Consider the following 12,745-nt stretch of genomic DNA (forward strand, 5'->3'; position numbering starts at 1 on the left):
AAATGCTGGAGGAACTTGTGTTTTTGATATTTCAGTAATATTTGAGTAATCTTGTAAATACATTGTTTGATTAAGCATTCTTGTTCATTTCAATAATTCATTACTGGTTATATGTATAAATACATAAATTACATACGTCATCACAGCAACCATGTGATACGTGCATGCCTTGCTTAAGTTAAACATGAAGTTAGACCCACATTACGAAATCCCATGTCTTCCTTTGAATTAGTTTAATGTTTTTGAAGTTACAAAGCACGGCAGAATTCAGCAGGCCAGGCAACATATGGAATAAACAGTCAACGTCATAGGCTAAGACCCCTCATCAGGCCCTCGGCTCAACATCTCGACTGTTTATTCCTCTCCATAGATGCTGCCTGACCTACTGAGCTTTTCCAGTGTTTTGTGTCTGATTTAAGGTCATATGTTTGCAGCATTGACTTTGTGTTTCTCACTCCACTAACACAGACTGACCCGTTGGGTATTTCTTGCAACTCTATCTTTCATAATCTTTACATGTCCCAGGTTTGTTTCCCTCTCTCTCTCTCTCTCTCTTTTTATCTGTTTACCACACTGAACTGCTCTCATTAACCTATCAATCAGAGAGCTTCATCAACAGCTTATCACTATGGCAATCCTAGTCTTATCCTATCAACAAAATTCCCTTACTTGCATCCATCCCAAAAAGCCCCGTGGAGCAGCAAACTGAACTGGCCCATCTCTTGCCTCTGACCATGACACCCTGGCCATGTCAATCTGGCCTGGCGCTTAAATCATTCAAACTTCGGGTCATTGCTTACCATTGGGCTCAGGCTCCATCGCCTTGATAAGGCCGGTACTCGACCTTTCCAATTCAGCTTGGCTCTTAAGTCGATCAAACCTCAGATCCTTCCACGCCTCATCTCCAAGTCCTCTCCAGCAGCTCCAGCCAGGACATGCTGCAACTGACCTGCCTTAGCAAGACTCCAGTCACACCTCAAAAAATGTCAGCTTTACAGGCAATTCTGCTCAGCTCAGACAGGGAAGCAACAGGCCACTTCCTTATTCAAGAAAGGGAGTAAGCGACCATTTACCAGAAAAAGTGTGAATAAAGAAGTTTATCAAGTCAAATCATTTATTGTCATTCAACTGTATACATGTACACTGTCAAATGAGACGTTTCTCCAAACCAGGATTTAAAGCACAATAATACACATAACGCGCTTATGAAAATAAGGATGAAATTTGCAGATGGATTACTTATAAATAAACATACTAAAGTGCATAAATTAAATATTGCAAGGCACAGAACAGATTAACCAGTGACACGTTGAATGTGATGCGGCAGGGATGGCCTGATGGAAAAAACGGTTTCCCATCCCGACCATTCTTGTTTTTATGGATTGGAGTCTTCTGCCTGATGGTAGAAAGTCAAAGAGGATGCTGGATAGATGAATGGGAGCGTTCCTGATAAATGTCCCTGATGGAAGGATGGGTGGATGGTCATCCATGATTTGAACTCCCAGGAACTTGGTGCACTTAACTCTCTCTATGGAGGAGCCATGTCTTTGCAGAGCTGTATGGCTGAATGACAACTGAACTTGAATTCTAATTCTCTACCTACAGATACTGCCCGCACTTCTATATCTTTACAACATTTTCTGTTTTTTTATTTAAGGTTGGGATCTTGCGTCTCCTGAATAAAACACCAGGATTTGGGATTGCTTCTATCAAACCTTTAGATCTTGAACCAAAAGCAAAATACTTCTTTGTTGTTGGAAATCTGTAGTGAAACAGAATGTAATCAGCAAGCCAGATTCTAGTTGTGGTGACAGAAATCTATGGCCCCAGGGCTCAAAATCCAGAAGGCAGAGACTTAAAGTAATTGTAGAAGGATTGGCAGGGTAGAGAAGGCGGAGATGGTAATGGAGAAGGTGGAGGTGAGAAGACCTTTCATCCAGGGGTTGAACCTGGAACTTACGGAAAGGGTGGCACAGGCAGGAACCCTCAACACATGTAAGCAGTTTTTAGGTGTACAGTAGATGAATAATCATGACTTGTAAGGCTATGTATCTAACAATGGATGGTGGGATTAAACTGAGTGACTTTTTCAACTGACAATGGTATAACTGGCAGAGTGTCTGAGAATGGTCTCACTTTCATAGACTCTACACCTATGTTCTTGGTATTACTTATTTATTTAGTATTTGCATGGTTTGTCTTCTTCTGCACATTGGTTGTTAGTCAGTCTTTTCATTAATGCTATTGCATTTCTCTCTCCTACTCTAAATGCCCACAAGAAAATGAAATCTCAGGGTAGTATATGGTGATACATACAGTACTGTGCAAAAGTCTTAGGCACATATATATAGCTAGGGTGCCTAAGACTTATGCACAGTATAGTAGTAATTTTATGCATTGCACTGTACTGCTGCCACAAAAATAAAACAGATTTCATGACATATGTGAGCAATAATAAACCTGATTCTGATATGGGTCTCTCTATTGTGGACTGAGAGTGGAAAAGGGGTAGGGAGCAGGGGATCATGGCTGGGAAAAAGGGAGGGACTGAGAAGCATCAGAGAGATGTTCTGTAATGATCAATAAATCTGTGGTTGTGAACTCCCCATGATTTACAAAGACAGGTGTGAAAAAAGGGCTTGAAGGATGATTGGGGACCCGAGTCACCCCAACCACAAACTATTCCAACTCCTACCATCTGGGAAACGGTACCGCAGCATAAGAGTCAGGACCAACAGGCTCCGGGACAGCTTCTTCCACCAGGCCATCAGACTGCTTAACTCACACTGATTTGAATGTATTTCTATGTTACTTTGACTGTTCCATTTATTATAAATTACTATGATTGCACTTTGCACATTTAGATGGAGACATAACGTAAAGAGTTTTTACTCCTCATGTATGTTAAGGATGTAAGAAATAAAGCCAATTCAAAAATTAATTGTTTGGAATCAAGTGACTTTGCCTGGTGTCTCAGGGCTGGGAATGTCTGCACCAGCGCATACCTTCCCCACCCCGCAGCTCTGGCACTCCTTCTCTGCCAGCTCTCCCACAGCACCCCGCCCTCACCATTCCCAACATACTTTGCTCCCACCAGATTTACAATCTCACTCTCTGCTCCACTTTGACAAATACCATACTGTGTAAAAGTCTTAGGCACCTTATATATATATATAAATTTACTTTGAACTTTGACCTCCATCTGAGTCTTCTGTTCCAGGTTGATGATCTTTTTCTGGAGTCTGTGTGCCATTAATTTAATTTCTCTGACATTACACCACTCATTTGGTACTGCACCAGTGTCAGCCTGCATTATCTATGCTCAAGTCTCTGAAGTGGGATTTGATCCAGAATATACTGGGTTTTCCCAAAGGCAAGAAGTTTACCCACAGGGCCACATTAACCCATTAAGCTATTATTACCTTTGCTAAATAAAACTCCAAAGTATGTTACGAGAAAGAACATGGAACATAAAACATGACAGCATTGTACACGCCCTTGGCCCACAATGTTGTGCCAACCTTTAAACCTCCACTAACCCTTCCCTCCCATATAGCCCTCCATTTTTCTATCATCCATGTACCTATCTAAAATTTTAATAAGTGCCCCTAATGTAGCTGCCTCTACCACCATCCCTGTCAGGGCATTCCACACATCCACCACTGACATTCCCCATACACCGAAACACCTCCAAACACCAAAATAATTATGACCCATTCCCTTGGTATTAGCCATCAAAACTAACTAACTGAAAGATTCAGATTCTGATTCAAAAGCACTTATTTACCACACATGCATTGAAACATTCAACAAAATGTGTCATTTGCATTAACTACCACCACAACCTAAGGATGGGCTGGGTATCATTTACTAACGGGTCATTAAAGTCCATCCATTCCTAGTTTCATGTTTTATAAATTTCCGAATAGTCTACTTAAGCCCAGATAGGAAGGGACCGTACTTTAGAATCACAGTAATTTATTAAGAGTAGAGTCATTACAATGCAGCACTATCATGGGTCTCAGAAGCTTCAAGAAGAAAAGTGGGCGAGCGTTTATATAATCCATTCCTTGTTAGCATTTCTACCTAGAGCCAGAGGGTGCAGTGTGCAGAAACAGTCCCTGGATTTATTCTGCCGGAGTTTCATAGAAACCTTTGGTGAAAGCAAGCATCAAAGCAAGTTGATTGAATAGATTCAAGACTAAATGACATATGTTCTTAAAACCAAGACTAAACGTCTGCAGCCTTTGGCAACCGTTAACAAAGAACTTTCCGATACAAAAGGCTAGGAGAGTATGCTTCCTGCGTTTGCCTCGTTTCAGCTGTAAATATTCACCCATACTGCAAATGCAACAAACCCCAAACTCAGATTTCTAGTATTTTACAGTTTTTTTTTGATCTGAGAAATTGTTTTGTATTTCTGATGTTAGTGAGGTGTGGGTATGATATGTTGGCGCAGGAAGTATGGTGCAGCACAATCCTCACTGATTCGATGCAAACAATGCATTTCAATGTATGTTTTGATCTATGTGTGACAAATAAAGCTGTTATTTATTTTATCTATCTATCTGTCTGTATGTATGTCCATCTATCTTTCTATCCATCAACCTATTTACCCATCTACAGTACTGTGCAAAAGTCTTAGGCACATACTGTATATACAGTATAAGATTTTGTACAGTATTGTATTTGTCAACATGGAGCAAAGTGCGAGTTTGTAAATCCTGTAGGAGCAAAGGATGTTGGGAATGGCGGGGTAGAGTGCCGCGGGAGGGGTGTGGGACAGGTGGCAAAGAAGGATTGCCGGGGCGGGGGATGGCGCAGGTGCAGCCACACCCAGCCCTGAGACATCAGACAAGGTCATTTGGTTCCAAACAATTGGTTTATTCAGAATGCCTCTCTGGTGCTTCCCGCTCCCTCCCCTCTCCCTTGCCTTTCCCCAACCATGGTTCCCCTCACCCTGCACACTTCCCACTCTTAGTCCACAATAAAGACCCATATCAGAATCAAATTTATCATCACTCACGTATGTCATGAAATTTGTTTTTTTTTCTGCGACCGTAGTACAGTCCAATGCTTAAAATTACTGTGCAAAAGTCTTAGGGGCCCTAGTACAATATATATGTTTAAGACTTTAGCACAGTACCATATCTACACATTTATGTATTACCTCTCTATCTATCTCTCTATCCATATATGCATCCATTTATTTATATTTATTTACTTAATTAGTTCTTATCCTTTTGTCTATTTATTTATTTGTTTAGAGATGCAGTCCAACAAGACTGTGCCACCCCAGATACACCCCTGTGACGAATTAACCTACTATCCCGTATGACTTAGGAATGAAGGAAACCAGAGCACCTGGAGGAAACCCATTCTTCTGGACCAGCTCAGTGGTGACTGGCTGTTATCCCAGTTGAAGAGTCCATCAATGTGAATAGGTGTAATTGTTATGAATACCCCTGTGGACTTGGAACCCCCCGTTTGGTGACTTCACTGGAGAAAAAAACAGCAAGTGGAACCAAAAAAATACAAAGGCAATCTCACAATACGTTCATCATTGAGCCTTATCTCCTTCATTATTCATCTGCAGTGCATATTTAATACAGTTCTTTCTGTTTCGATTCCTCTTCTTTCCAGGTTGAGCAAGGAATAGGTAGATAGATAGATAGATAGAGACACATAGCTAAAAAGATTGATAAATAGGTAAATATCACTGGGTTCTCTGTGCAGAGTTTGCAAGTTCTTTTGGAGAAGCGGGACACTGTTGCAGGGAAAGGGTCAAATAACCGTGACCACGTTGATTTCCTGTTGGTGACCCTGTTTCCTCCCACTACACAAAGGCATGAGGGCTGGTGGCTTAATTGCTAGGTAAATTGTCATTAATATGCAGATGAATCAAGGGGATTTGATGAGAGTGGGGATATTAAACGGGTCTAGATTTGCTGTTGTTGTTTTGCTGCTTGTTGTGTTCTGTGTTGGGCTGCCGAACATTGTGGACATACTATACTGGCGTCAGAGTATGTGACATCACCTGCGGGCTGCCCCCAGCACAACCCTAAGTTGTGGAGGTTAGCGCAAGTGCTCCTTTCACTGTGCGCAGTAAGTAAATCTGAATCATATTAATAGTACATTGTGCTGCTGAAGGTCCAAATGGCCCATTTTTGTGCTTTATTTTGCTGCGACTCTGTGCCAAGGCTTAAAGCTCAAGAATTCCCCCTCTTTATCTCCCGCCCCTTCATGTTTATTTCCTCCTTTCATGTTCCACCTCATCCTTCTGATCTATTGTCTCTATATTTACAGGTGTTCCCTACCTGGGGTCCATGGACTCCTCAGTTAATGGTAGGAGACTCTGGCATAAAAATAGTTGGGAACCTCTACTCTACACATAGATTCATCTAATAAATTTTCTCTGGTGTACTTTGGGACATTTAATGATGTTGATGTTTTTTTTTAAAAGGGGCTTCTCTCATTGGAGTTTTTTTGTACTAATATCTTGTTTTGCACAGTTTTGTTTTCATTGTCTGGTATATTTTTTATATATGCTTATCTTAAGAAGAAAATAATCTCTTCCTCAATATCAACCAACAAAGGTTATTAACTTCAGGAGAACTTGCAGCATTCACATTTCCCTTTATGTCAGCAGCACAGCAATGGAAACTGCAAGCAGTTTCAAACTCCTTGGAGTGCACGTCACACACAACTTCCCATAGTCCCAGAGCACTTCACACACAAACTCTCACGGTCCCTGAGCACATCCTGCACAATCAGCCAAGCTCACCAATGCTTCTACTTTCTGAGGGGGCTGAAGAGAGCTGGACTGTGCAGTTCATAACTCACAACCTTCAAGTGATGCGCAGTAGAGAGCATCCTAACATGCTGCACCACTGTGTGGTATGGAAACTGCATGGTGGAGGATAGGAAGGCTCTAAAATGGGAAGTCAAAACTGCCCAAGGTATCACTGTCAACAGTCTACCTGCCATCCAGGACATATATAGAGAAAGGTGCCAGAAAAAGACCAGCACTATCATAAAGAATTCCACCAACCCTGCTCATGAACTGTTTGTCCCACTCCCGTCAGAGAGGAGGCTGCGTAGCATCCATGCCAGGACCACCAGACTCAAAAATGGTTACTTTCCCCAATCAGTAAGACTGATCAACATCTCCACCCGCTAACCAACTCCACCACACTCCCAACAACCACCACCACATTATCATTTCCTGTCAGAGTCACCTTATGTGCAGACATTCCTGTGTCTAGTGTCACTTTATGGGCATACAATCAACGTATGTATGTATGCTATCTTATATATTTATTGTTTTTTATTATTTCTTTATTTTTCTTTTTTTTGGGGCTGCATTGGATCCTGATTAACAATTACTTCATTCTCCTTTACGTTTGTGTACTGGAAATGCCATTAAACAATCTTGAATCTTAAATCTTCCATATGTTGTCTGGACCTATTAGCCTGTGATGATGCTGCAAGCCTATTTTTCATTGTACCTTCTTTCTGGGCATCAAAACCTCTAAGGATCTATCCTGGGCCCAACAGATTGATGGAATCATGAAGAAGGCATGCGAGTGGCTACACTTTATTAGGAGTTTGAGGAGATTTGGTATGTCAACAAAGATTCCAGCAGATTTCTACAGATGCACCGTGGAGAGCATTCTGACTGCTCACGTCACCAACTGATATGGAGGGGCCACCGCACAGGATCGGAAAAAGCTGCAAAAGGTTTGAATCTTAGCCAGCTTCATCATGGGCACTACCCTTCCCACCACCAAGGACATCTTCAAAATATGCTGTCTCAAGAATGCAGCATCCATCATTAAGAACCCTCACCACCCAGTCTATGCCTTCTTCTCATTACTGACGTCAGGGAGGAGGTACAGGAGCCTGAAGGCACACATTCAATGTTTTAGGAAGTTTTTCCCCTCCACTTTCAGATTTCTGAACTACCCATGAACACATGAACACCATCTCACTTTTTTGCTCTTTTTGCATACATTTCATACTGTAATTTATAATATTTATATTATTATATTGCTGTGTAATGCTGACAGAAAACAACAAATTTCATTACAAATGTCAGTGATAATAAACCAGGTTTTTGTACCTCACCGTACTTTGTACATGGCAAAATACACATGGACATCCTGGTTTCCAGCTTTGCCTAAATTAAGGGCTCTGGTTCAATGGATCCAATGCAGCCAGGAGCTACAGAAATGGAACGTGGGGACCACAAGGAGATGTACTGATTTGTGTCTGTGTCCATTAATAGAAAGGCTGGAACAAGATTAGATAACTTCCAGCTATAACTGCCTCTTTGTCAAATACTGGCACCTGCTGCACAACAATGGCATTGTTCCTCCCATTCAAGATTCAAGATTGTTTATTGCCATTCTTCAGTACATGAGTGTAAAGAAGAGAATAATGATTATTTCTCATCCAATGCAGCATAAAAAAAGAAAAAAAAAGGTACAATATACAAAAACAATTCTTCTCCGTCACTGTCTGTTTGGAATTTGCACTGTGACTCCACAAGTTTCCTCTTAGAGCTTATAAACTGGATTACCTTATCATTGAATTGTTCTGGGAGTAAGGGATCTCTTCTTGTGATCAGTTCTGGTTGCCTCATTATAGGAAGGACGTGAAGGCTTTAGAGAGGGTGGAGAGGAGATTGACCAGCATGCTGATCGGGTTGGAGAGCATGTCTTATGAGAATAGGTTGAGTGAGTTAGGGCTTTTCACTTTGGAGTGAAGGAGGAAGAGAGGTGATTTGATATTTGTTGATTTGCGGCTGCTGTACATTGCAGTACCCTTCGAGCCATGCTGCCCAGCAACCCTTGATTTAATCACAGGACAATTTACAATGAGCAGTTAACCTACCAACCAGTGCATCTTTGGGCTGTGGGAGCAAACCAGAGCACCTGGAGGGGACCCCGCAGACATGGAGTTGGGAGATACAAGCTCCTTACAGACAGCACCATAGAGGGCTATGGTCTGGGTTTGCCCAATGGGACTAGGCAGTTTAAATGACTTGGAGCATATCTGTTCCTGAAATGTTGAGTGTATCTTCGGGTTCCTGTACCACTTCTTTGATAGTAGCAATGAGAAGAGGGCATGTCCTGAGTGATGGGGAACCTTAATGGATGTTTCCTTCTTAAGGCATCACCCTTACAACATGTCCTGGATGCTAGAGAGGCAAGTGTCCTTGGTGGGGCTGGCTGAGTTTACAACTTTCTGCAGCTTTTCCTGTGCCATGGCTTCTCCATACCAGACAGTGATGCAACTGGGTAGAATGCTCCCCACGGTGTGTCAGTGGAAGCCTGCAAGTGTCTATAATGACACACCAATTCTCCTCAAACTCCTAATTAAGTATAGCTGCTGTTGTGTCTTCTTCGTAATTGCATCAATATCATGGACACAAGATAGATCCTAGGAGATGCTGACACCCATGAACTTGAAACTGCTCACTCTTTCCACAGCTGATCCCTTGATGAGCACTGGAGTGGTTTCCCTTGTCTTCCCCTTTCTGAAGACCACAATCAATCCCTTGATCTTACTGACAGTGAGTGTAAAGTTGTGCAGCAACACCACTCAGCCCCCTGATCTATCTCATTTCTGTACGGCTCATATCATATCCATCGTCCTAGCAATTCAGGTGCTTATCTATTTACTTCTTAAGGAGTCTCTGCCAGCACTTCTGAACACTTGCTAATTCAGTTTATTATTGTCACATGCACTGAAGCATGACATCCATACAGATTTCATTGCAACAGTGCATCGAGGTGTGGTTGTCCAATGATGACAGGAAAGTGTGAGAGAGTTTTTAAAGTGGAAAAGCCATTGCATTGTAGCAGTTCCACTCTCTCAGCCTCTGAAGCCCGGGCCCAGTGGGACGAACAGGCCTCACAAACTGGGGTCTTCCTTGATTGCAGTGGATGACCATGACATCATCTGTGCCTTGTTATGCCCTTTGCCCTCTGCAAAGCGTTGCAGTACTGCCATTAGATCTCATTGGCCCAGTCCACCGAAGCTGACTTCCTATGCTGGGACAGGCATAATCCATAGCTCACCTGGGTAAGAGTCTGCTAGCTGCCTTCACCTGGTTTGGACCGTCTGTCGAAGCGGTGTACCGGGATGTGGCCGCTGTCGCACGCAGGCAGCTGCTTGGAGCCACAGGTGAGAGCCGAGTGCCTGATGGGAACTAAAGGTGAGTGTGCTGCCCCAGAATAGACATGACAAGCCCCTTCACCTGAGGAGTTACCCCTCCCTGGCCACCCATACACCTGATTCATTGAGGTAGTACAAGGAAAAACAATTGCAAAATGCAGTGTTACAGTTACAGAGGAAGTGCAGTGCAGGCAGACAAAAAGGTGTAAAACCATAATTGTTATATTTTGTAACTTCAAAACATTAAACTAATTCATAAGGAGATATAGGAGTCCAAAATGTGAGTCTAAATTTGTGTTTACTTGAAGAGAAGCACACACATATCACGTGGTAGTGTGAGAACGTAAGCAATTAACGTATTTATACATGTAACCCACAATTAATTATTTAAAGAACAGAGGTTCAAAGGTACATTTATTATCAAAGTGTAAAACTCTGAAATTCATCAGTTCTCCGGAAGGCAATGAAACCAGGAAAGCAAAGAAAGGCAGCACGATCATCAACCCCCAAATCCCACCTCCCTGCTAAAATAATACAAACATAAACGGAACAGGCACATCATTCCCCAAATCCCACCACCCACAGAAAAAAGACCCAACAAAGTGGATCAGGCACATCGACCCCCAAATCCCCGCACAAGAAAACAAGAATATTGGGCGTAAAAACACAGAATAGAAAAACTATGAGAGTGAAAAAAATGACTCTACTGGCCTGTGCAACATTCTCTAGGCTCTCCCCTCTCTGGTACAGAGCAACCGATCAAAAAAGGCAGGCATCTGGCGCTCACCCTCTGCACTCACATTGACGCTTCAATCTCCCCTGTTACGGTGCAGTATCCAGTGAACAATGGAAGCTGTAATCAGCGAAATGGGATCAAGCATCGGCTTCCTTCTTCCTTCTCGCCCTGAGGTCCACTCACGCTGCCTCTGCCTCCCGGAGACTTCAGAGTGCTGGAGCACCCACATGATCTACAAACAGCAAAACAGAGGCTCCAAGGATTCTGTAATCACATTCAGGACAAGAAACAAATGTAAAATACATAAAAGAAGTGAAAAAGATGGTTATCCAGAAGATGTCGACCAAAGGAGCGTTGTATGCAGGAAGGTCCAATCAAACAATACATATACAAGACTACTCAAATATTATTGAAATATCAAATACACAGCCAACTGTAGATTATAAGGTCAAGTCTCTCTTATCTCACTTGGAGACCATTAACTAGTCTTACAACAGTGGGATAGAAGCTATCCTTGGTTTTTGGGCTGTTGTATCTTTTGTCTGATGGGAGGGAGAGAAGGCAGGATGTCTGGGCTGGGTAAGGTCTTTGACAGTCTTAAACAGTTTCTGCCAGCACTTAGTGCGTTCCAGGTTCCAAGCACTCTCTGCATGAAAAAAATTCTTCCTCGGATCTGCGTTAATTGAGTTATTAAAAGCAGCATGGGATTTGTTACCATGGCTTGCTTACATGATGGTTATTTGTCACTTTTGTGTTGTTGAGGCTGTATTGTTGATTAGCCTTAGCTGGTCCCACCAGGGGTTTTCCAAGGAAGGTATCTGCACTTTATGCATTAAGAAATAAATAAAAGTGATGAATAAATGCAAATAGACCACTGTGGTTCCTTGCCAAGGGGATTTCACAGAAAGGCAAAACAGTTACATAAAGCTCGAATTAAACCAACAACCTTGGTCTTATTCAATGTCAGTAAGACCAAGGAGGTGATTGTGGACTTCAGAAGGGGTAAGATGAGGGAACATACAGCAGTCCTCGTTGAGGGATCAGAATTGGAGAGGGAGAGAGAGAGCAATTTCGAGTTCCTGGGGTTAATATCTCTGAGGACTTAGCATATCAACGCAGCTGTAAAGAAGGCATGACAGCAGCTATAGTTCATTTGGAGTTTGAGGACGTTTGGTATTTCATCTAAAACACTCACATATTTCTACAGATGTACTGTAGAGAGCATTCTAACCGGCTGCATCACCGTCTGGTGTAAGGGGTGGTGGGGTGGGGGGGGGGCAGCTGCACAGGATTGAATTAAGCTGAAAAGAGTTGTAAAATTAGTCAGCTCCATCATAGGCACCAGCTTCCATAGTATCCAAGACATCTTCAAGGTGCGATGCCTCAATAAGGCTGTGTCCATCATTATGGACCCCCATCATGCCCTCTTCTCACTGTTACCATCTGGAAGGAGGTACAGAAGCCTGAAGGCACACGATCAGCAATTCAGCAACAGCTCCATCCCCTCTGCCATCCAGTTTCTGAACGGACACTGAACTCATGAGCACTACCTCACTGCTTTTTTTATATCTGTTTTTACACTACTTATTTAATTGAACTAATTAGTATATAAATATATTTTTTCCCTAAATTCAGTTTTTTCTATATTATCAAGTATTGCATTGAGTTGCTGCCACAAAGTTAACAAATTTCATGACATATGCCAGTGATATTAAACCTGATTCCGAAATTCAGTTAGTTTAACTTTGCACAGTTCTGGTCTCCATATCTTTGGAGAGAGATATCTGAGGCAGAAGGGAGATGTGAACATATTTCAGAAGAAAGGAA

The sequence above is a fragment of the Hemitrygon akajei genome, chromosome 30 (genome assembly GCF_048418815.1).
Source record: "Hemitrygon akajei chromosome 30, sHemAka1.3, whole genome shotgun sequence".
In the NCBI taxonomy this organism is placed as follows: Eukaryota; Metazoa; Chordata; class Chondrichthyes; order Myliobatiformes; family Dasyatidae; genus Hemitrygon; species Hemitrygon akajei.